The 22,800-nt window shown below is 35.9% G+C and overlaps 1 protein-coding gene and 1 pseudogene across 3 annotated transcripts in view; both read left to right on the top strand.

The window, feature by feature from the left end:
• ACBD6 (acyl-CoA binding domain containing 6) overlaps positions 1-22,800 on the top strand; it is a 218,237-nt gene that overhangs the window by 128,986 nt on the left and 66,451 nt on the right. The gene's annotated exons all lie outside the window — the stretch shown is intronic.
• LOC114222875 (calcyclin-binding protein pseudogene) lies at positions 2,019-2,759 on the top strand (annotated as a pseudogene).

The raw sequence follows: 22,800 nt of genomic DNA, 5'->3' as shown, positions 1-22,800 counted from the left end.
TAACTCTCAGTTGAACCTTTTGAGGAACTACTTACAGTTTTTCAAAGAGGCTGCCCCATTTTACATTCCCACCAGCAATGTGTGAGAGTTCCAGTTTTTCCACATCTTTGTCAACATAGCCATTTTGCATATTTCATTGTGGTTTTGATTTTCATTGTCCTAATTGTTAATGATGTTGAGGATCTTTTCCTGTGCTTATTGGCCACTTTTGCATGTTCTTTGAAAGGTAAATGTCTTTTCAGATCCTGGGCCCACTTTTTTTTAATTGGGTGGGGAAAAAAAAGGCCGCAGAATGCATAATAAGATTTTTTGGAAGCAAAACCTATTGAGGGATATAATGGACTCAGGGCCAGCCTTTTTGAGGTAAATCATCATTTGTGTCTCTTATTGCCATCCTCTCTTCTGTCTGAGATATTAATCTGGGTGAAATCAGCTTTGAAAGGACCGATAGTGGTGACCTCAAAGGGAAAATATGTCATAACAGAAGCCTGACGGGTGTGGGTACAAGGGAGTAGGTTGGGGACTTTGCTTAGGTGATGGTATTAGTAGTGGGATAAATGAAGTAATTGCCTGAATCAGACCCTTTATTTTATTTTTGGCACTTTTCTTTTAATCTCCCTAAATTCTCTAGCCATCATTCAGAAGGACCCCCAAAGAAAAGGGACTAGGTTAGTTTTGTGGATTCACCTAATTCTGTAGGTGGTCTCTATACCTCAAACAGCTAGAACAGATTAATATTAACTATGTCTAGGGGAAGGCAAGGGAGGGAAAACTGGGAAGAAATCAGAGAGGGAGACAAACTATGAGAGACTCTTGACTCTGGGAAACAAACAGGGTTGCGGAAGGGGAGGTTGGGTGGGGAGATGGGCTAACTGGGTGGTGGACGCAAAGGAGGGCACATGATGTGATGAGCACTGGGTGTTACACACAACTGATGAATCATTGAACACTACGTCTGAAACAAATGATGTAGTATATTTTGGCTAATTGAATTTAAATTTTAAAAATCCATATGGAAAAAAAACATGTCTGTCCCCATTTTAAGAATTTGGTTGTCTTTTTATTATTGAGTTGTGAGATTTATTATGTATTATGAATACAAGCCCATTATCAGGTATGATTTGCACATATGTTCTTCCATTCAATGGATTGTCTTTTTACTGGCATAATAGTATCTTTGAAACATAAAAAGTTTTAATTTTGGTGAAGCCCAATATATCTAGTTTTTATTTTGTTTGTGTTTTTGATGTCATTTCTAAGAAACTGTTGTTTAATCAGAGATCATAGCCTTTTTTTTTTTTTTTGAAGGTTTTACTTATTTATTTGACAGAGAGAGACAGCGAGAGAGGGAACACAAGCAGGGGGAGTGGGAGAGGGAGAAACAGGCCTCCCATGGAGCAGGGAGCCCGATGCAGGGCTTGATCCCAGGACCCTGGGATCATGACCTGAGCTGAAGGCAGACGCTTAACGACTGAGCCACCCAGGTGCCCTAAGCCTTTTTCTTCTAAGAGTGTTACATAATGTTCTCTCTTACATTTAGGTTTTTGATTAAATTTGAGAGGTATATGATGTGAGGTAGAGGTCCAACTTTATTCTTTTACATGTGGATATTGTTTCAGTGTCATTGGTTGAAAAGACCATTCCTTTCCCCCCATTGAATTGTAGGACCCTTACCAAAAATCATTTGACCGTAAATGTGGGGTTGATTTCAAAAGAATTCTCAATTCTTTTCCATTGATTGATTTGTCTACCCTTATGCCAATACATATCTTTTGTTAAATTTATTCCTTTGCTGAGATTTTCTGTTCTTATTTATTTCAAGAATGCTCATAACTCCCAGAGGCACTGTGTGCAGGAGGCGGGCCGGGTCTCGTGCCAGGTCGGGTGTGCACGCAGGCTTGGGGCGCTTTGCGACTCGTGCGGGTGGGGCCTGCGTCTGGGTAAGCACGTTCGGTGCCGTGTTTCCTGTTCTCTCCCCTGCGTGTCTGCAGCTTGGGTCTTGCCCAATCTGCCCGACCATGGCTTCAGCTTTGGAAGAGCTACAGAAAGATTTAGAAGAGGTGAAGGTGCTGCTAGAAAAGGCCACTAGAAAGTACGTGATGCCCTTATAGCTGAAAAATCCAAGATTGAGACAGAAATCAAGAACAAGATGCAGCAGAAATCACAGAAAAAAGCAGAACTTCTTGACAGTGAAAAGCCGGCCGCTGTGGTTTCTCCCATTACAACAGGATATACAGTGAAAATCAGTAATTACGGATGGGATCAGTCAGATAAGTTTGTGAAAATCTACATTACCTTAACTGGAGTAACTCATCAGGTCCCCACTAAGAATGTGCAGGTGCATTTTACAGAGAGGTCATTTGATCTTTTTGGTAAAGAATCTAAATGGGAAGAGTTACTCCATGATTGTGAACAATCTCTTAAAACCCATCTCTGTGGAAGGCAGTTCAAAAAAAGTCAAGACAGATACAGTTCTTATCTTATGTAGAAAGAAAGCAGAAAACACGCAGTGGGACTACCTGACTCAGGTTGAAAAAGAATGTAAAGGGAAAGAAAAGCCCTCCTATGACACTGAAACAGATCCTAGTGAGGGATTGATGAATGTTCTAAAGAAAATTTATGAAGATGGAGATGATGACATGAAGTGAACCATATAATAAAGCCTGGGTGGAATCAAGAGAGAAGCAAGCCAAAGGAGACACAGAATTTTAAGACTTTAAAGTCATTTTGGGAACTGCGATGTGGAAATATTGATGTTTCCAATGAGGAAATGTTGGTAAGCTGCACAGATAAATTTGACAGATAACTGCTTACATAGCCTTCTAAGTAAAGGCAGTGAATGTTCCCATTTCCTCCTGGAGGATTTATTTACATAAAACATGCTTATTAAACACTTCCTCCAAAATGGTTTCCTTAGTAATCTCGGCATTTTGTTCAAAAAAGGATAATATTGTATTCTTGTGTGAAATGTAAAAAAGCAAGTCTTGCCTAATGGTAATGCCACATTGTGCGTATTTTTGTTCAGCTAAGTGATAGAAAACAAAAGTTGTTTGCCTATAAGTTCCTGATATTTGCCTATAAGTTCCTGATACCAACTCCCACCATTGTAAGAATAAGTAAAAATAAAACCTGAATTTTTGCATAACAAAAAAGAATGCTCATAACTCATTGAAATATTTTATGACTACTACTTTAAAATCCTTGTCAGATAATTCTAACATCTGAGTCACCTTGGTGTTTGGTGTATATTGATTGCCTTTGCTCATTCAAGTTCTGATTTTCTTGGTTCTTGATTACTATGACTTTGTAGTATGTTTTGAAACTGAGAAGTGTGAACTCTCTGACTTTGTTCTTTTTTTTTCAAGGTCGTTTTTGCTATTCTGGGCCCTTAGATTTCCACCTAAATTTTAGAATCAGTTTACTTATTTCTGCAAAACAAAAGGCAGCTGAGATTTTTATAGGGATTGCATTGAATCTGTAGATCAATTTGGGAGGTGGTGCCATTTTAAAATATTAAGTCATGTCATCCATGAAATGTCCTTTCATTTATTTAGGGCTTGTTTAATTTCTTTCAATGATGTTTTGTAGTTTTCAGTGTATAAGTCTTACACTTCTTTTTTAAAATTTATTCCTAAGCAAAAGAATAGAAGATATAAAAAAGAACTAAATGAAAATTACAGAACTGAAGACACAATAACCGAAATAAAAATTCACTGGATGAGCTCAATACCAAAATGGAGATGACAGAGAAAAGAATCTGTGAACTTGAAGTCAGATTAGTAGAAATTACCTATTTTGAAAAACTAAGAGAAGGTAGATGGAACAGAAATCAACAGAGCTTCCAGGACCTGTGTGACAATTACCGATTTAGCTTTTTGTCATCTGAGTCCCAGAAGGAGGAGAAAAACAGTGTGAAGCTGAAAAATATTCAAAGAAATAATGCGGAAAACTTCCCAATTTGATGAATGGCATTATAGATTAAAGAAGCCGAACAAACCCAAAACAGATAAATCTGAAAAATTCTATGCTGAATATGTCAAAATCAGACTTTCAAAAATTAAAGAGAAAACATTGAAAGCAGCTAGTAGGAAAGAATACATTATTTCTATAGGGAAACAATGATTCAGATGGTTTTTCATGGAGGTCAGAAGGAAGTGGCACCACATTTTTCAGGTGCTGAAAGAAAAGCTGTCAACTCTTAATTCTATAGCCAGTGAAAATACCTTTCAGGAATAAAGGTGAAATAAAGACGTTCTCAAATGAAAAAAAATGCAGGGCATTTGTCACCCACAGATCTACTCTAAAAGAATGGCTAAATGGAAGTTCGTTAAAGAGAAAGGAAATGATAACAGGAGGGAACTTGTGACATAAAGAAGAAAGAGAAACAACAGTAGAATGGATGAAAATAGGGGTAAAAATAATATACTGTCTTTTACTCGATTTTTTAAAATTACACTTGAAAACCAAATCAAAAATTTTATATCATCTGATGTTAAATATCCTACTGATCCATAAGAAATATTTAAGACAATTACATTGGGGGGGGGGAGCATAGTTTCAGCTCCAAAATTAAAGAACATAGAAATATCAGTCCTTATAATAACAAAAATAATAGTGGAACACATTGACAAGACCAGTGCTAAGGAGCTTAACCCCCATGTTTTCTAATAGTTTTGTGGTTTCAGGTCATTAACCTATTTTGAACTGATTTTTGTGTGTGGTATAAGATAGGGGTTTCAGTTACTAAGAGAATTGTCTTAAAATCTCCAATTATAATTTATTTATTTTTTCTTCTAGTTATGTTCCTTTTTATAGACCTTCAAACTGTGTTATTAGATACAGATCTAAGATCTTGTTGAATTGACCCTTTTATCACTGAGAAATGGCTATTTTAAAATTATTAATTTTAGTGCCTTAAAATGTACTTTGTTCAGTGTTATATAGTTACATCAGTTTTTCTTTTTTTTTTAAGATTTTATTTATTTATTTGACAGAGAGAGATAGCGGGAGAGGGAACACAAGCAGGGGGAGTGGGAGAGTGAGAAGCAGGCTTCCCGCTGAGCAGGGAGCCTGATGTGGGGCTCGATCCCAGGACCCTGGAATCATGACCCTAGCCGAAGGCAGACGCTTAATGACTGAGCCACCCAGGTGCCCCACATCAGTTTTTCTTTGGATAGTGTTTGCCTCATATATTTTTTTCTATCCTTTAAATTTTACCCTATTTCTGTATTAGTCTGCTTGGGCTGCCATGACAAAATACCACAGATGGAATGGCTTAAACAGCAGACATTTTCTCACAGCTCTGGAGGCTTCAAGTCTAAGAGCAGAGGGCTGACAGGGTCGGTTTCTGGTGGGACCTCTTGTAGTGGCTTGCAGACAGCTGCCTTCTCACTTGTCCTCACATGGCCTTTCTTCTGTGTGCTCACAGAGAGGTCTCTGGTGTCTCCTCTGCTTCTAATAGGACAACAGCCCTGTTGGATCAAGGCCCTACTCCAATGACGTCATTTAACCTTAATTACCACCTTAAAAGCCTTGCCTCCAAGTACAGTCACACTGGGAGTAAGGGCTTCAACTTAACGAATTTGAGGGGAACATAATTCAGTCTATTAACACTATGTCTTTATATTTAAAGTGTGTTTCTTGTAAGTAGCATGTAGTTAGGTCTTGGTTTTTATTTGGATCTTTATCTTTTAATGACAAAGTTTAATTTATTTACATTTAATGTAATTAGTGGTATTATTCCATTTAATTTTGCCATCTTTCTCTGTTTTCTGTTTCACCTGCTTTTTGTTTTTCTGCTTTTACTTTCCCAATTTTTTCTGTATTTATCAAGTATTTTTTTATTATTTCATTTTGCCTTCTTTAATGGGTATTGGCTATTCTTTTTATGATCATTCTTTTAGTGGTTGTGATAGGAGTTACAAAATAGTACCTTATTACAGTCTGCTTTAAATTAATGCTTTTGTCTCCTCCTGAACTATGTAAAATTCTTAAAACGGTACAATTCTGTTTATTTTTCTTTCTGCTTATGTTACTGTAACTGTGATATATTTTTACTTCTGTATTTGCTACATACCTCACAGGATACTGTTTTGGCATTGAACAGTCAATAGTTTTTTATCTTTATGCATATAAATGATGCTTTTTTATTCCTTCTTGCAGTTTCCTGATTTCATCTGGTATCATTTTTCTTTTGCCTGAAGTACTTACTTCAGTATTTCTTATAATATTGACTTCTAATGGTGGGTAACCTCAACTTTAGTTCTCTGAGTATGTCTGTTTCACTTATTGTTTAAAAAGATAATTTTGCTTGATAGAGAATTCTGTGCTGGCCACTTTATTCTTTCTGCCCTTTAGAGCTGTCATTCCGTCTTCTAGCTGTCATATTTTCTTCTTAGAAGTTAGCTGTAAGTCTTACTGTTCTTGCCCTGAGGATGATGTCTTTTGGTCCGACAACATTTAAGATTTTCCCAATATATATCATTTTCCAGGAGTGACTAAGTGGGTGTTGTTGTTTAACTCTTCTTGGAGTCCACTGAACCTTTTAACATACCTTTTCTTGATTTTGCAAAATTTTTCACTGTGATGTCTTCAGATATTGCTTCTCCTCCATTCTCTTATCTGGAAGTACAGTTTCTCATATTTTAGACCATTTGGCATGTATTCTAAAAATCATATATTTTTTATTGTTTTTGTTTTGTATTATTTATATATTTATATTCTCTAAGTGCTCCAGTTTGGATAATTTTTGTTGACCCATCTTTGCCTTTGATAAATTTATCTTCTTCTGTTAAGTTCTTAATTGCATTGAGTTCTTAATTACAAACATTGTAATTTTTCAGTTCTAGAATGACCATTTAATTAACTTTACCTAATCCCTTTTTATGTTGAAATTTTTCATCTTTTGTTCTATTTTCTTTCATGTATTTGCAGTAATCATTTTATTTATTTATTTTTAAAGATTTTATTTATTTATCCATAAGAGACAGAGAGAGAGAGAGACAGAGGGAGAAGCAGGGAGCTTCTCGGCAGGGAACCCAATGCAGGACTCGATCCCAGGACCCTGGGATCGTGACCTGAGCCGAAGGCAGACGCTTAACCGACTGAACCACCCAGGCGTCCTTGCAGTAATCATTTTAAAGTTCTTTTTTCTTAATTTAAATAGCTGAATCATCTTTGAGGCTGCTGCTTTTGGCTCTTTCTTCTTTATTGTTTATGGATCACAATTTCCCGCTTGTCCACATATTTCAATAAATTTTTTTTAATTTGAAAACAATCTAAACTTATACAAACAACAAGAGTGTGTTTAAACCTTAAACCTTGAACTAGAAGAGTATTTTGCCAGCATTATGCCCTATCACCCCTATACAAACAAGGACATTCTACTATATAACCACAATTCACCTATCCCAATCAGGATATTATCACTGTATATTACTGTCATCTAATCTTTATACATCACTCAAATTTTGCCAGTTGGCCCTTGAGGGTCTTTTTTTTTTTATTTTTTTTTATTTTTATTCATTCTATTTTAGAGAGCACAAGCATGGGGAGGGGCAGAGAGAGAGGGAGACAAGCACACTCCCAGTGAGCATGGAAACTGACTCGGGGCTTGATCCCAGGATCCTGAGATTATGACCTGAGCCAAAACCAAGAGTCAGAGGCTCAACCAACTAAGCCACCCACATGTCCCCCTAGAGGGTCTTTTATAACAAAAGGCTTCAGTTTAGAATCACACATTGCATTTAACTATCATGTTGAAAAGAGCCTAAAGATTTCCTTTAGTCTGGAACAATTACACAGTTTCTCCTTGACCTTTATGAATTTGATATCTTTAAAAATTACAGACCAATTACTTTCTAGACTGTTTCTCATTTAGAGTTTGTCTGATGTTTCCTCCTGATTATGTTTATGTTACGCATCTCTAGAGGGATGTTGTAGAAGTGATACTATGTTCTTATTGGAACCTATCTGATAGCACATACTTTCAATTTGCCCCACTACTGATGTTTATTTTGGTCACTTGGTTAGGGTGGTGTCTGCCAAGATTCTTCATAGTAAAATTACTTTTGTCCCTTTGTAATTCATTACTGTTTTGTTGGAAAGATACTTGGAGATATAAAAATATCCTGTCCTCGTCAAAACTTCAATTCATGCTTTTATTTACATCAGTTTGGATTCATAGTTCCCTATTTTATTTAATATTATAATATACTGTTACCATTATTTAAATTTATGCTCAAATTATTCCAGGTTTGTCCAGTGGGAGCCCTTCAGTCTGGCTCCTGTGTCTTTTTGACATATGCCCATAATTCTTTGAGAATTTTCGCACTTCTGGCATAACAGGAACTCCAGCTCATCTTGAACCTTTCCCTTTCCCAGCCATGGAAACAGCAGTTTCTCCAGAGAGCTGTGGTTCATTTTAGTAGAGAATGGTATTTAGAAACCAAGATCTGAGTAATAGGTATGTTCATTGCTGTTGGGCTGTCACTCTTCCCAGATCCCCTGACATATACACATACACACATTAATATCTGTGTTCCTTTTTCTTTGTGTGCTGTGTGTATGTTTACCATAAGTTCACACCAGTACCTCTACTTCCGGGTGAATACCACAAGATTCATTCAATTTTTCTATATTTGTAACTCTTTTTCTCTGACAGAGAGAAGCCTGGCTCTTATTATCATATTTACTTATTTGATCAGTCTCCCAATGTGTAACCAGTCTCTCACTGCTGTTGTCACCCCCTCTCCTGCATGGATACCTTCATCATACTGAAGTTCTGACAGTTTGCTCAGACCACTTTCCTGGAGGATGCCATCCTCACACCTCTTGGCCGCTGACTCTCTGAGATGGGTCACTTTCCCATGGGAGTGCCTTCCTCAGGCGGCTTAGGCTTCAACATCCAATACCTTGCCAACCTTTTGTAGGGATAGCTTCTTCACTCTACTTGGACTCTGATACTTTGCACCAGACCATCTTTCTGTCTGGACATCTTCCTCATCCTGTATGGGCCCTGACACCTCACATTAGGCTGCTACCACTCCCAGTGGACACCCTCTTCATCCTAGTTAGTCTCTAATACCTTGCTCTATACCATGACTCCTCCCCTCTTCTCTTCCCTTCCACTCACATGGATACCTACTTCATTCAGCCTTACCTATGGTTTTAAAACTGAACTATTCAATAAAAGACGAGGAAGAGCTATATCTCATGATTTTTTTATGATATGTTGCACATTATGTATAAAGAAGAATAGAGACTGAAGTCAGTGCTGTTTTCCCCCAAGAGAGGGCAGCCCTGATCCTCGGTCAGATATATTGATTGAGGGGCTGATCAGCTCAGGCCAATGAGGAATTAAGCTAGGTTGGTGCTGTGTTGTAGCTCTAGTTATACTTCTGCTTTCCTGCGTATCTGGGGGAGGCTTTTTAGGGCTTTAGCTTGTGAGCCTATGGGTGGGTCTCTGCCTCCCTGCCGTGAAAGACTGATGAACACTCAATCTGGTTCTTTCTGCTCTGAGCTTTTTTTCTCCAGCTTCCTATCTCACACGGCTTCCAAATTTTGGCATTATGTATTTACACTGAGACTTGTTGTTTGAGGTAGGCCTCTTCCTCAAGCAGGACTGTCTCTCTCAAATATTGCAAGGTAACAGATTCCTGTGTGTTCTTTTAGAAACTCTGATTTCCCACACGACCCCTGATTCAGAAATTAAACCATGTGGGAAAATAGCACTTTGTATTTGGGACTTCTGAAATTTTTCAGTTGTTGAGCCAACCCCAGACAACCTCCAAAAGTTTTGCTGATTTTATTTTCCCCAGTGTCATCATTTTATTTCCTTAGCCTTTACACAGAATCAGCAGATACCCTGAGGTAAGGAAGCATCAGGAGAGAGCTTGTTCTCTCTTTCTTTTAATTTTTTTTTTTTTTGAGAACGTGTTCTCTGAATAGCTCTCTGATTTAGTTCATTCAGTCCTTTTTGCTTCCATGACTCTTTATAAATACAACTTTTCAATTTACCTAACTTTTTTAATTGTTGCATTAAGAAAATTATTATATCTTCTTACATCTTACTGAGAACCAAAAAACAGCCATACATGTGGTTTCTGTACTTCTTTTTCAGTTAATATTATATATAGTGGGCATTTTTCCATATCATTCTATTGTTTTAAAGTTTTTTATTGTTTTTTTTAATAGCTTATCAAACTGAGGGCCTTATATCCCTGGCAACAGTGGAATACATGGTATATGCAAGAATACATGAGAAACCAGAGTGCCTGGGTGGCTTAGTTGGTTAAGTGTCTGACTCCGGTTCAGGTCATGAATTCGGGGTCCTGGGATTGAGCCCTGAGTCAGGCTCCATGCTCAGCGGAGAGTCTGCTCCTCCCTCTACCTCTCTCTCTCTCTACCTTTCCCTCTGTAATCCTGTTCATCCTCTCTCTCTCTCTCTCTCTCAAATAAATAAATCTTTAAGAAAGTAAAAAAAAATTAAAAATTTAATAAAAAAGAATATATGAGAAACCATAAGATGAATATGGTGCATCTTTCCAGAGTATCCATTTTCCTTGAAGATTTGGGGAATACAAATAATTTAACTTGGAAGTAGCTCTAAAAATCATTTTATAGGTAAAGAAACATATAATTGTAGAATAGGATATAAAATGTACACACATTACTTAGATAAAACAAGATTTCAAGGAAATTTCTTGTTTTCAGTAAGGCTGTATAGTCACTTAAGATATTCTTTCTTTTTTTTTGGACAAGAAGGCAGCTGGAGCGGACAAGGTCACCAAGTCTGGCAAGAAAGCTCAGAAGGCTAAATGAATATTATCCCCAATACCTGCCACCCCAGTCTTAATCAGTGGTGGAAGAACGGTCTCAGAACTGTTTGTGTCAATTGGCCATTTAAGTTTAATAGTAAAAGACTGGTTAATGATAACAATGCATCGTAAAACTTTCAGAAGGAAAGAAGAATGTTTTTTGGACCATTGAGGTTTTTGTGTTTGTATGGCAGTTTTAAGTTATTAGTTTTTAAAATCAGTACTTTTTAATGGAAACAACTTGACCAAAAAACTATCACAGAATTTTGAGGCCCATTTAAACAAAACTTTAATGAGGAAAAAAAAAAGATATTCTTTCAGTTTTTCAAAAATTTTTCTCTCAAGGGGAAGTAGTTTGGATTTATCTTACCTCCCTCTCTTTCAGTATTCAAATATGTAACTATCACTGAGTATCTCATTTTCTAATTTTAGAAGACATGTATTAATCTTTTCTTTTTTTGTTTGCCTTTAAAAAGTCCTCCCCAGAAAATGGGGAAAAAAAGGCTTGCCTTCTCCCTTTTACTACCTTTATTTTATATGTAAACACTATTCCTGGACAATCAGTATTAAAGTAAATATTTAAATTAGACTGAAAAATTGAGATGTTTAAGCAAAAATAGAGTATACTAGTAAATGACATAGGTATATCTTTTTGTAAATTTACTAAAAATATTTATTTTTCAAATTCTTAAATTCTTTTATACATTTGTAAACCCATTTACAAATAAATAAATATATATATGTGTGTATATATATATATATACATATATAGTTGACATGTATCTAGAGGTTATAAATCATAAGAACTAAAATTTGAATCTCAGAATTATTATAGTGACCAAGTACCTTGAAGCCATGGCATTGTTGTTGGAATGACATTGAACTAACTAGTTACATCACATTAAGTCAATTCTAAGATGACTTTTTTAACATTTTGAAATTGAGACGTCTTAAAATCACTGTTAATCGTTAAATAATGTAATTGTCATTGCCTGTATTTGAACAGAGGTAGGCTTTAGTTATTAATGTTGTCTCTTCAGTTGAGTTACAGTCATTGTATGATATGAGTATGTTGCAGATTTTCCCCCCGTTTTTTCAGTTTTCTTTTAACTGTTTTTATGGTATCTTTTGCGATATAAAATTTAATTTTCTTTTAAGATTTTATTTATTTATTTGACAGAGAAAGACACAGCAAGAGAGGGAGCACAAGCAGGGGGAGTGGGAGAGGGAGAAACAGGCTTCCCACCGAGCAGGGAGCCTGATGCAGGGCTCAATCCCAGGACCCTGGGATCATGACCTGAGCCGGAGGCAGACGCTTAACGACTGAGCCACCCAGGCACCCTAAAATTTAATTTTTATGTAGTCAAATTTATCAGCCTTTTTATTGCCTCTGGAGTTTTAGTCATGGTAAGCTTTTTCTTAACACCAAGGTTAAAGAGGAATTCACCTGTGTTGTCTCCTGGTACGTGTATGGTTTCATGTTTTACATTCAGATCCCTACATGTATGGTGTGAGATATGAGCCCAATTTTGTCTTTTCCCAAATGGCTTCCCCAGTTGTGTTAGCATCATTTATTTACAAGGCCATCCCCCAGTGACCCGAGGTGCCACCTTTGTCCTGTACAAAATTTCCATATGTTTGGGTCTGATTCTGGGTCTTATCATCTGTTCATCTAGTCTCTTTGTCTATTCACTTACCAAAACTACGTGATTTGATAAAGAGGCCTCATAGTAGGTATTGATGTCTGGAACAGCTATTCCTCATAGTTTTTCTTTTTAAATGTTTTCCTGGCTATTCTACATATTCGTTTGTTTGTTATGAACTTTAATACCAGTTTATGTAACTTCATAAAATAGCTGGTTGGTGTTTTTAATGAGATTATATTGAATTTATAAATTAGGGAGACCTGATGTATTCATAATATTGAGTCATCCTGTTCAGGTATAGGAGATATCTTTCCATTTGATCGAGTCTACTTTTGCATCTTTCCAGGAATATTTAAAATTTTTCCTTACATAGGATTTGAGCATTTCTTGCTAAATTTATTCTTAAATATTTAATCTTTTCTGTTGCTATAATCTGTCTAGCATTTATGTTTTTCAAATAATGTTTGAGATTTTTAGATTTCTGATTACTTTAATGTAGCTCCTATACTGTTTTTATGATGTTAAGTCATTGTCTACATTTCAAATATTTCAACTGTAAGGGAAGTTGTAAATATGTTAAATTTTCCTGATTTCCCTCACATATTGTCCTTGTGACCCTAATTAAGGGTCATTTGAAAAGTCTGGGCTAATGTGTTAAATCACCTGTATGATTTGCTAGAGAATTGCTCTAATCCCACTTAAGAATATGCAACTTAATGAAAGTCAGGTGTGAAAACAGACGCTCTTTGCCAAAGCACAATACATTTTGTCATTTGATCTTTTCCTGCTGGGTGGCTCATTATGAAAATAGCCTTAGCTCTCAAATTATTTCTTTTATCCTTGATTCTCTCACACATTGTAAAAAGTCCAGTCCTCATGCCAGTTTTGCTTTCTTACTACATTACTGATATGTTTTGGGTGCTGAAGAAGAAATGTTTGCTAGTGCTTGAGTTTAGAACCTTTCCACGGGAAAATAGAAAATTCTTCTCTAAAATGAATGAAGTTTCACATAATCTATAGAACCCAAGTGAGTGCGTATGTGGTAGTGAGAGGGAAGAGGGGGAATGGATATTAAATCCAGTAACTGTACTTTGAAAAAATACAGTTGTTTGATTTTTCATTGCAGCACTTTCATGTGTGCCTATTTCTTTCCTACAAGATTATTTGATAAGAACACTTCTATTACTAACGCTTGATAAATCACTGACTTACAATGTTATATATGGCATATCCTTTTGTCCTCAGAATACACCTTCCAAATATACATGGAATTCTCAGCATTTTGAGGGCAGAGTTTGTGCTATAATTTTGTATTGCTTTTAATACTGAAATTGCTACTAGACTTAGACATTCTAATTAAATCTTTCTTTTATGTTTCCTCAAGCTAATCAAAACTCAAAATTTCAGTAATCAAAGAAGTAATAAAAGGGTTTTTGCTATGTCAAAACCATCAATTGAAAACATATAGAGTTTTTAGGATTCCCTTTATGTGTTCTAAAAATCTTACAGTTTCAGTATCAAATACCAAATATTCATCCCAGAATGTGAACATTCTTATATAATATTATTTACATTTTAAAATAATTTTTTATGTTTAGGTGGTAAATCATGAAGTTAGAACAGTATATTTAGCAAATCCTGATCCCACTGATTATTGTTGATATCAACATGATTTAAAGTTCTCATTGGCCACTATGTACTCTGTCCCAGTGGATTATGGATTAAAAACAAATGTATTTGTACATTCTTATTCTTTGCAACTTTGGATATTGCCTTCTTGGTGACATTCTGATTTGTCTGCTTTTATTGCTTTAACCAGCTGTAGGAAAAGTGCATTTAGCTAAAGACTAGTACTTTTCTTAGATGATGGAATGTTTTTTTCCTTGATGCTCTGAGATTATAAATGTTTTTAAGTTACGTTCTTGCAAATGATTGCTTTGATGAGTTACTCTCTAATGAAACCCTAAAATAGCACCAAAGTGCTAAAATGGCAAGTACTTTGACTTTTAAATGCAAAGAACATGTTTAGAAAGCTGAAATAAAAGGGGAAACGCCAATGAATGAAAAGAAATAAAAAGTAAATGAGGTAATCAAAGTCAGAGAAATTGATATTGGCAGGTTCTGAATGATGTTCCTAGATGAGCAATCTTTCAAAATACTTCTTGTACATTGCTGCTATTCTTTTATTTATTATTAAAATAACATGATCCATGAGGAGCTTGGGGTGACTCTCGGCCTAGCTAATTCTAATTAATCCAGTCAGGGAGAGCAGTAGGGTAAGTGGAGCAGTCTATCGGATTGAAATTCATAACTTAATTGAGGTCAAAGTCCCGGTCTGGGAGAACAAAAGTCTTTTGCTAGGACCAGGCAGATCAATAGCAATAAATATCTGGCTTGGATACAAGTAGCTTATAGTGACAGATTATCTGACAGTGGCCAGAGGTCTTGGTTCTGTTAAGGGCAAAGTCTTGAGCATGCCATGGTTCTTGCTGATGTTCAATCCACACCCATGACCCTTGGAAAGCAGTGATACTCAAGAACTCTTGAAAGTCTTCTGGAAGCACTATGTGTGAAACTCCAAGTGACTTCTCTTTGTTAATATCAAATGAACATTCCTTAATGACACATTTTTTTAAACAAAAAGAGTTTCTATCACATTGCCGGTTAAGGTCCAGAGGATTTGCGAAGTCTATTTATCTAACTTTTCCATCAGTAATTCAAAAAGAGTGTATAGATTGTTTTGGGGAAGGAATGTAACACAAGCCCATGTTGTCTTGATTTGTATATAACTGTAAAAGTTAAGAGGACCATGTTACATTAACATTAATGAGTTAATATTAACCATTTTAAGTGTGATAATTGTATTTTGGGTGTGTAGGATTTTTCCTTATGTTTTTAGGTGCACACTGATATATTTAGGGACAAGATGTCATGTCATCCATATTTCTTTAACCTACGTCAACAAAAAAGAAAAATATGGCAGAATGTTAACAGCTTTAAATATGAATAATAGGTTTCTGTTTTTCTATATATATGTTATTTTCATAATAAAAAGTAACCACCAAAAAGAACCATGCGTAATAAAACCATTAGGCTAGTGTGTTACTAGAAAAGGTTTCTCTCTGTCCCATTCTGCTCATACTTTTAATTTCTACTTAGTTGTCAAACCTTGGCTTCTTTATGCATTATATTATTGTTTATCCATAGTAATAATAATTGCTTAATTAGTATAAACCTTTGGCATTCCACTCATTGTTTAATAATATTATTGCCACTCAGGCTTAACTACCATCTGACTGTGGGAAGGTGAGCTCTTGAGATCTACAGTTGTTGCCTGTGTAAGGTATGGAGAGCTATATAGTATAAATTTCATTTCCATTGACAATCGTATGGTCTGAATTACCATTCCTTCATGAGTGTATTGTTGTGGCAACTTATTAAAGGGACTTTTTGATCCTCTATAAAATTGATACATTAGTCTTCCTTAAATATCATTATCTAAATGTTACTTCAGTATCAAAATGATTCTATGATCAAGAACTTCTGGTGGTTTCTTATCTATGAATCAATCCTCGACTTTAATGATTGACTCTCAAAGCCCCACCTCTCTGACCATACTGTTCTATCCAGCGTTCCTTGCTTTATGAAGTTGCTGAGTTCATTTTGTATATCCCAGAAGTTCCCAAACCTGGATCACCAGAATCAACTATAGATCTTTTTAAAAATAAACCTCAATTCCAGAAATTACGACTTAGTAGGTGAGTTGGGGATGGCGCGTATTGGGAAGATGAGAATCTCAAATTTATAAAATGTCTGCATGTAATTCTGTAGTGCCAGGCTTGTCTATATTCACCTGCCAGTTTTGTGGTGCCATCTAGCCATCTATCTTAAGTAGGAGTTAGGATAAAATCATCAGATTAAACTAATTCATTGCTATGATGAATAACAACTGTTTAGAATTCCTAGATTTTTAAAGGACGGATGTAAATTTAGATATAATCCTATGGGCTGAGCACTTGTGATTTTTTTAGATTATTGTGCAAGCTATGTCTACATATTTGGTCTTTTTTTTTCTTATAATCCTTAAAAAGAATTTTTTCCACATAATAATCCAGTCAGACAGCTACAACATCAAGAGTCAAATCCAGGTTTTCCACTAACAAATGATCCTGACTGGTAAAATTTCAGTTACTTTATCAAAACAAAGTGAAGACATCAAAGCTTTTTAGAAAAGATATATATATATATAATGTATATATATATATATATATATTAAGAATTTATTTGAGAGAGAGAGAGCGCAAAGGGGAAGGGGGATGGAGGGGGAAAGGATCTTCAGCAGACTCCCTGCTGAGCATGGAGCCCAATTTGGGGCTCAATCTCACAACCCTGAGATCATGACCTGAGCTGAAACCAAGAGTTGGATGCTTAACCAAGGGTGCTACCCAGGCACCCCTAGAGAATATATTTTTAAACAGAATAAACAAGGCTGATTTGCAATGACGTGGATGGAACTAGAGGGTATTATGCTAAGCGAAATAAGTCAGTCAGAGGAAGATAAGTATCATATGATCTCACTGATATGAGGATTTTGAGAAACAAGGCAGAGGATCATAGAGGAAGGGGGGCAGAAAGTGAAATAAGACAAAACCAGAGAGGGAGACAAACTGTAAGAGACTCTTAATTTCAGGAAACTGAGGGTTGCTGGAGTGGAGAGGGGTGGGAGGGATGAGGTGGCTGGGTGATGGACATTGGGGAGGGTATGTACTGTGGTGAGTGCTGTGAATTGTGTAAGACTGATGAATCACAGCCCTTTACCCCTGAAACAAATAATACATTATATGTGTTAATAAAAAAATTTTTTTAAAAATAATAAGGCTATCCAACATGAGGTCATTTTTCAGTGTGTTTCTGTAGTTTCTGCCCTTTGTTCATTTTGGAATTCGCATATTTTCCATAAGTTCATGTACGTACAGAATAATAAAGCAACAACTTGGGGAACAAGGTTGTGTTTTTTTAATGGGTCATTTGGAAGGCAAATACAGTCAGAGACTATCTACCCTGACTGAGGTCAAGACAGCATCATAGAAAAATTCCCTAACCAAGGAAGATAAAATTAAAGAAAACTCTACTATATATATATAGGGTATTCTCCAGTTGTTTTATTTAACTGCTGTGATTGCCTTAATTGTATTTACTTTATTATTCACCTTCATTGTCTCTCCAGGATGGTAAGTTCTTTGAGGGCAAGGATCATGTTTTCTGTTTCTGTAATATTCCTGGTGGTCTCTTACATAATGTTCGATATACAGCACACATTCAGTAAATATTATAAAATATTAAAAAAATTATTGTTCATTTGTAGGTAAATACTCCGCCAGCCGGGAACACACACACACGTGTGCGCACATACATGCTCACAAAGTCCTTCTGCCTACACTTTCTTCATTTCCGTACCACTTCTTTTCCTCCAACCACAACCTCCTCTTATACCCCCTCTTTTTCACTCCTGTAATATACTTCATTTACATCTGTGATAGAGTTTATCATTCTTTATTATAATTATCTCCATTTTTAAGACTCTAGGCTTCTTGAGAGTAGGAACTTGGATATTTTTCTACTCCTGAGTGTAGACACATTACCTGACATATCACTTAGTATGTGTTTGAAATAAACACACATTTATATGTGTATAAATGTGTTTATATATGTATAATTTATATACACATTTATATATGTTATGTATGTATGTTTATATATGTGTATAAATGTGTGTTTATATATGTATATGTCACATTACCTGACGTATCACTTAGTATGTGTTTGAAATAAACAATGAGCAAAGATTTAGAATAGAAATAATAATGCCTCAAAGAAACAGTATCTTTTAGAAAATTGTGGAAAGAAAAAAAAAGAAAAATTAGAGTAGGAAAACTTGATCTTAACAAGGTTATTTGAATCCTTCATGACTTTCTTGACACATTCGGTCAATATGCATATTCTGTAGAGTACTGTCTGCGTGTGGCAGGCCTAAACAAATATGCTTTAACACATACATCAGGTAGACATTCTTGAGCAGTAGATGCTAAAGACTGCTCTGAAGACAAATTAGATGTACTCGTAATGAAGGGTATGCATTATGAGACCACAGTACCCATGTTGAAGTGACTTAATGCTCTTGACAGATATCTTGGCAGTGGATTGGTTTTGTTTCATGTGGCTATTATTTATCTTTTTCAAACAGTTTTTTATTTTTTTAGAACTGCAGTGTTTAATTTTAACATACTTTTTAAAACATGAATGGATTGAAAGAAATGTAGAGAATCTCTTAAAACTGTGGTTGAATGTATTAGTTTATGACTAGAGTAGAAAGAAGAAACAGCTGAGGTGTAAGACAGTCATGTCTCTTATTTATCCCTTCCCAAAATGTAAAATTTATATTTGCTTTGTACCTTCAAGTCACATCTTGCACCAGAAATACACCTGGCTTTTATGGAGACCAGTGGCCATGGCCCAGTTCATTCTCAGGACCCAATCCAAGGGCAGGCAGATCTTGCTGCTAGCATGCACCCCTAGGCCTGAAGGATGGGCACGGGGTAAGTGAATGGAGGTGGAGAGATGAACTGAGCTTCGACATGGTCGCTGAGGTTTCTCTACTCATGCATGTGAAGCCCTTTGTGACGTAGGATGGAGCCAGGAGTTGGAAAGGAAGGGGTTCTAGAGATCTCCATTTGTAATCTTGCCCTAGGCACACACAAATGTTGGGAGGCTTACCTACCAGCTTGATGGTTTTCAGAGTGTTCTGTAAATCCCCACAGAGGTACCTAGAAGTTTCCTTCCCTACCTCAATTTTTATCTAGTTTAAGAATATCCTGCTGAATATGATTTTATTTCAAAAAAGAGGTCCCTTATAATAGATTATGAAGGTAGAGATCAAGTCTAGTCCTCCCTGTGTACCAAGCCTTTAGTATTAAGTCCTGGGAGCTTTGGAGGCTTTTTGTAAATACTTGTTGAATAAAACAAATGTATCATCCTCTTGTGCAAAGAAACCTGTATATCTCCAAAAAATGAAGGCAGTTTTCTGGGTCAACAGAGAAAGACATGTCACTGCAAAAGAAGTCTGAAAATTGTGAACAAAGATGATGTAATCTTTCTTTGATTGAAAGATCAAATATTTGTATCATTTTTTCCATTTTACAAAATGTATTTATATATATTAGCTCATTTTATCCTTACAAGAGCCCTGTGTGGCATTGTCCTCATTTCACAGTTGAGAAAACTAAAGCTCAAAGACATTATGTGAATTGCTTGAGAACACAAAGCTAGTAAGTAGGATAACCAGAGTTCACACTTCGTATTTTAACTGCAGATTCCATGCTGTTTTCCTGCATTGTGCTGTCATCATTCTCTATCACACTGACTCAGTGCTTTTAGAATTCACAGCCATCTAATGTGTTTTGTGAGGATTGTAGTAATAAGTTCTTCGTGTCCTTAATATTTCCTTATTTATACTGAAATTCTTATACGTAGACATCATTTCGTTCACCTGGTATTCCCCTTCAGTGTGACTTTTAATCCATGTTCCTATTTTCACAGCTCACAATTTTCTTTAATAAGTTTTTTTTCTGTCATTTTTATACTGAATAATCACTTCTTTTGCTAAGTTTGTACCTAAGAATGAGCAACTGGCTCCCAGTACAGTGTGAATCAAGTTCAAATTACTTTGAGTTCAGAGAACACCCAGTGTCATCTTATTTTTACATCTAACTGAATTATAGGACACTGTCAAAGTGTTATGACCTGGTATAGTAAATTGCTCCTTCTTAATGGTTCCCTGGCTACATGCTCTCTTGCTATTGCTGTAAACCAGAAATTGTTGACATCTTACACTGTTGTAAGCTTGAAAACAAAAGAATGGGTTTTTATCCCCAGGCAATCCACCTTCTTCATCATAAAGATTTCTGAACATCTTAGCTACCTACAGTTGAATCACAGCATTTTGACACTTTAAAGTTGATTGTGCCCTCAGAACTGGGCTAATTCTGTACTTCTGTAACTTTTTAAAAAGTCAAGCAGTTTTTCCTCATTGAACTCAAGAAATGGATGAGTCATCTGCCTTAAAAGAACTAATTTGTTTGAATGTTGAATGGTGGCTCATTGATGATTTCTGAGATTTATTACTTAGATGTATGCATGTTATAAAATTTATTTGGCTGTGCGTGGTGTTGCTGAGTCTGAAATGGTCTTCTAAATGTCACATTAAGAGGGCAAATTAAAGATGAAGGAATTACACAAAGTAACAGGATGCTCCCAAATGAGGCAACAGAATGATGCCTGAAAGATGGGAATCAAAACTTTTTGATGATCAAACTGATACACTCATAGAGTGGTTAATAATGCCTGAAAGATGGGAATAAGATAATTCAAGAAAAAAATGACGCCTCAAAGAAATGGTGATTTGTCTAAAAGTGTTTTTAGAGTATTTATGGACACATATCCATATACATATGTAGAGAGATTGATTGTGCACAAATATCATCTGTAGAAAATTTGATGGTTATTTTGGACCATACGTGAATATTGAGATTGCATTGTAGTGCTGTTCTTGCAAAAGCCAACTTAATGCTGACACTTAATAGTAACAGGAATATAATCTATAAAAGCCAGAGCAAATTACTATTATATACATAGCAGACTATAATTAATATAAAGCACAAATTTTAGGTTTTTGTATTTCAAAAAGAGTGTTGATAAGTTTGAAGAATCTAGAGAGGGGTTTTTAAAGATCAGTAATTGGATGTGGGGTTTTTGCAGAAAGTCTCTTGGTCACAAACTGGCATGGGTCATACATACCCCAAAGATCAATTTTTGTTTAGCACTGATAGTGTACCCACAGTTTATTTACAACTAACTGCCAATAACTGCCAATTAATTTCACATAAAAATAGAGAGTTTAGGATTCTCTTGAAAAATCTAAAAATATGGCAGTCCGGGGCTCCTTCCTATAGAGCAGCAATCAGCTAGAGCTGAGTAGCTACTGCCCTCTGTTGATAGGCCTTGAGCTCTCCAGTTCCTCATCACCCCACTGTTGCTTCCCTGACCCAATTAACCTCACTCTTCTGTTTATTGTCTGAAGACTTTTGAAGGCTTATAACCCTTCAAAACCTTATGTTTAGAAAGACCTTAAGCTTGGAGTCAGGTTACCTAGATTCTAGTTTCTATTCTACCATTGACTATACTATGTGACCCTGAATAAAGCCTAATTGTGAAATCTTAAAGGTAGAAAGGAATTTAAAAATCATCTGGTTCAACTTCCTACCCAATGCAAGAATTCTCTCTGCTAAATTTCCAAAAGGTTAAGCCAGGTAGCCTCTGCTAGAACATTTCTGTTTACTTCACATAGTAGACTATTCCAATTTCAAAAGCTCTAATTAGAAATTTCTCCTTCATATTGAATCTTTGTCTGCCTACATGTAATATTAAAACTGTATATTATATAAGGTATCTTCTCATTAGTACAGAACAGAATGGAACTATAATCACTTAATAGGTGTGACATGAAAGACAAGGTATCTACCTTCCTACTTCCTTGTATTCAAAAGTATAGTTTGTGGTAAAATATGCTAGGCTATCAAATGAGTGTGTGATTTTATAGCAAAGCAGTATACAGATGTAAAAATTAATAAAATATTAGTCAGATTTTAGCCAGATCAGTTAGAGTTTAATTGTAGACTTAGTAACCAGTCTTTATGATATAGGTGTTATAAGTATTTGCCATCTCTTAAAAAAAAAAAAAAAGGAGAGAGGATCTAAAGGTATCTTGTATTCTTGTTGGTAATAATGGCATTTATCAGTGTGTTCATACTTTTTAATTTTCCAGAACTTCCTGACTTAATCCCATGAGCTCACTTCTAATATCAGTAAAGGGTATGAGCTGTCCATGTGGTTCAAGCCGCCACTTGAGGGTTTCTCCTTCCTATGGAGCTTTCTAATGGAATTCAAGGTTCTCTTTAAGGGTAAGCATTATGAAGCCTTCGCAGGCTGCTTGAGAGGAGGAAGTGCACCAGAGGTTCAAGGACACACACAAAGTTTAATGTGCACAAACATGCTCCTGCTCCTTCTCTTGCTTACTCTGATTGGCAAGGTTAACTCTGAGAGCCTCAGCTTTTTACACTGATTTGATTAGACCCACCACTTTATTCCTTTCCCTTCTCCCCCCTCCCCTTCAAGCATCAAACCACCACCTTCTTTGTCTTTGTGGTCTTTGCTTTGCCAGTTACCTTTTCTCTCTCCTGTTTTCCTTATTTTGTGTCAAGTTTTGGCATATTTGAGAAAGA

This window comes from Eumetopias jubatus, unplaced genomic scaffold, assembly GCF_037043125.1.
Source record: "Eumetopias jubatus isolate StellerSeaLion01/CBP00866 unplaced genomic scaffold, mEumJub1_p1.0 scaffold_12, whole genome shotgun sequence".
In the NCBI taxonomy this organism is placed as follows: Eukaryota; Metazoa; Chordata; class Mammalia; order Carnivora; family Otariidae; genus Eumetopias; species Eumetopias jubatus.
This window is presented reverse-complemented; position numbering and strand designations above follow the sequence as displayed.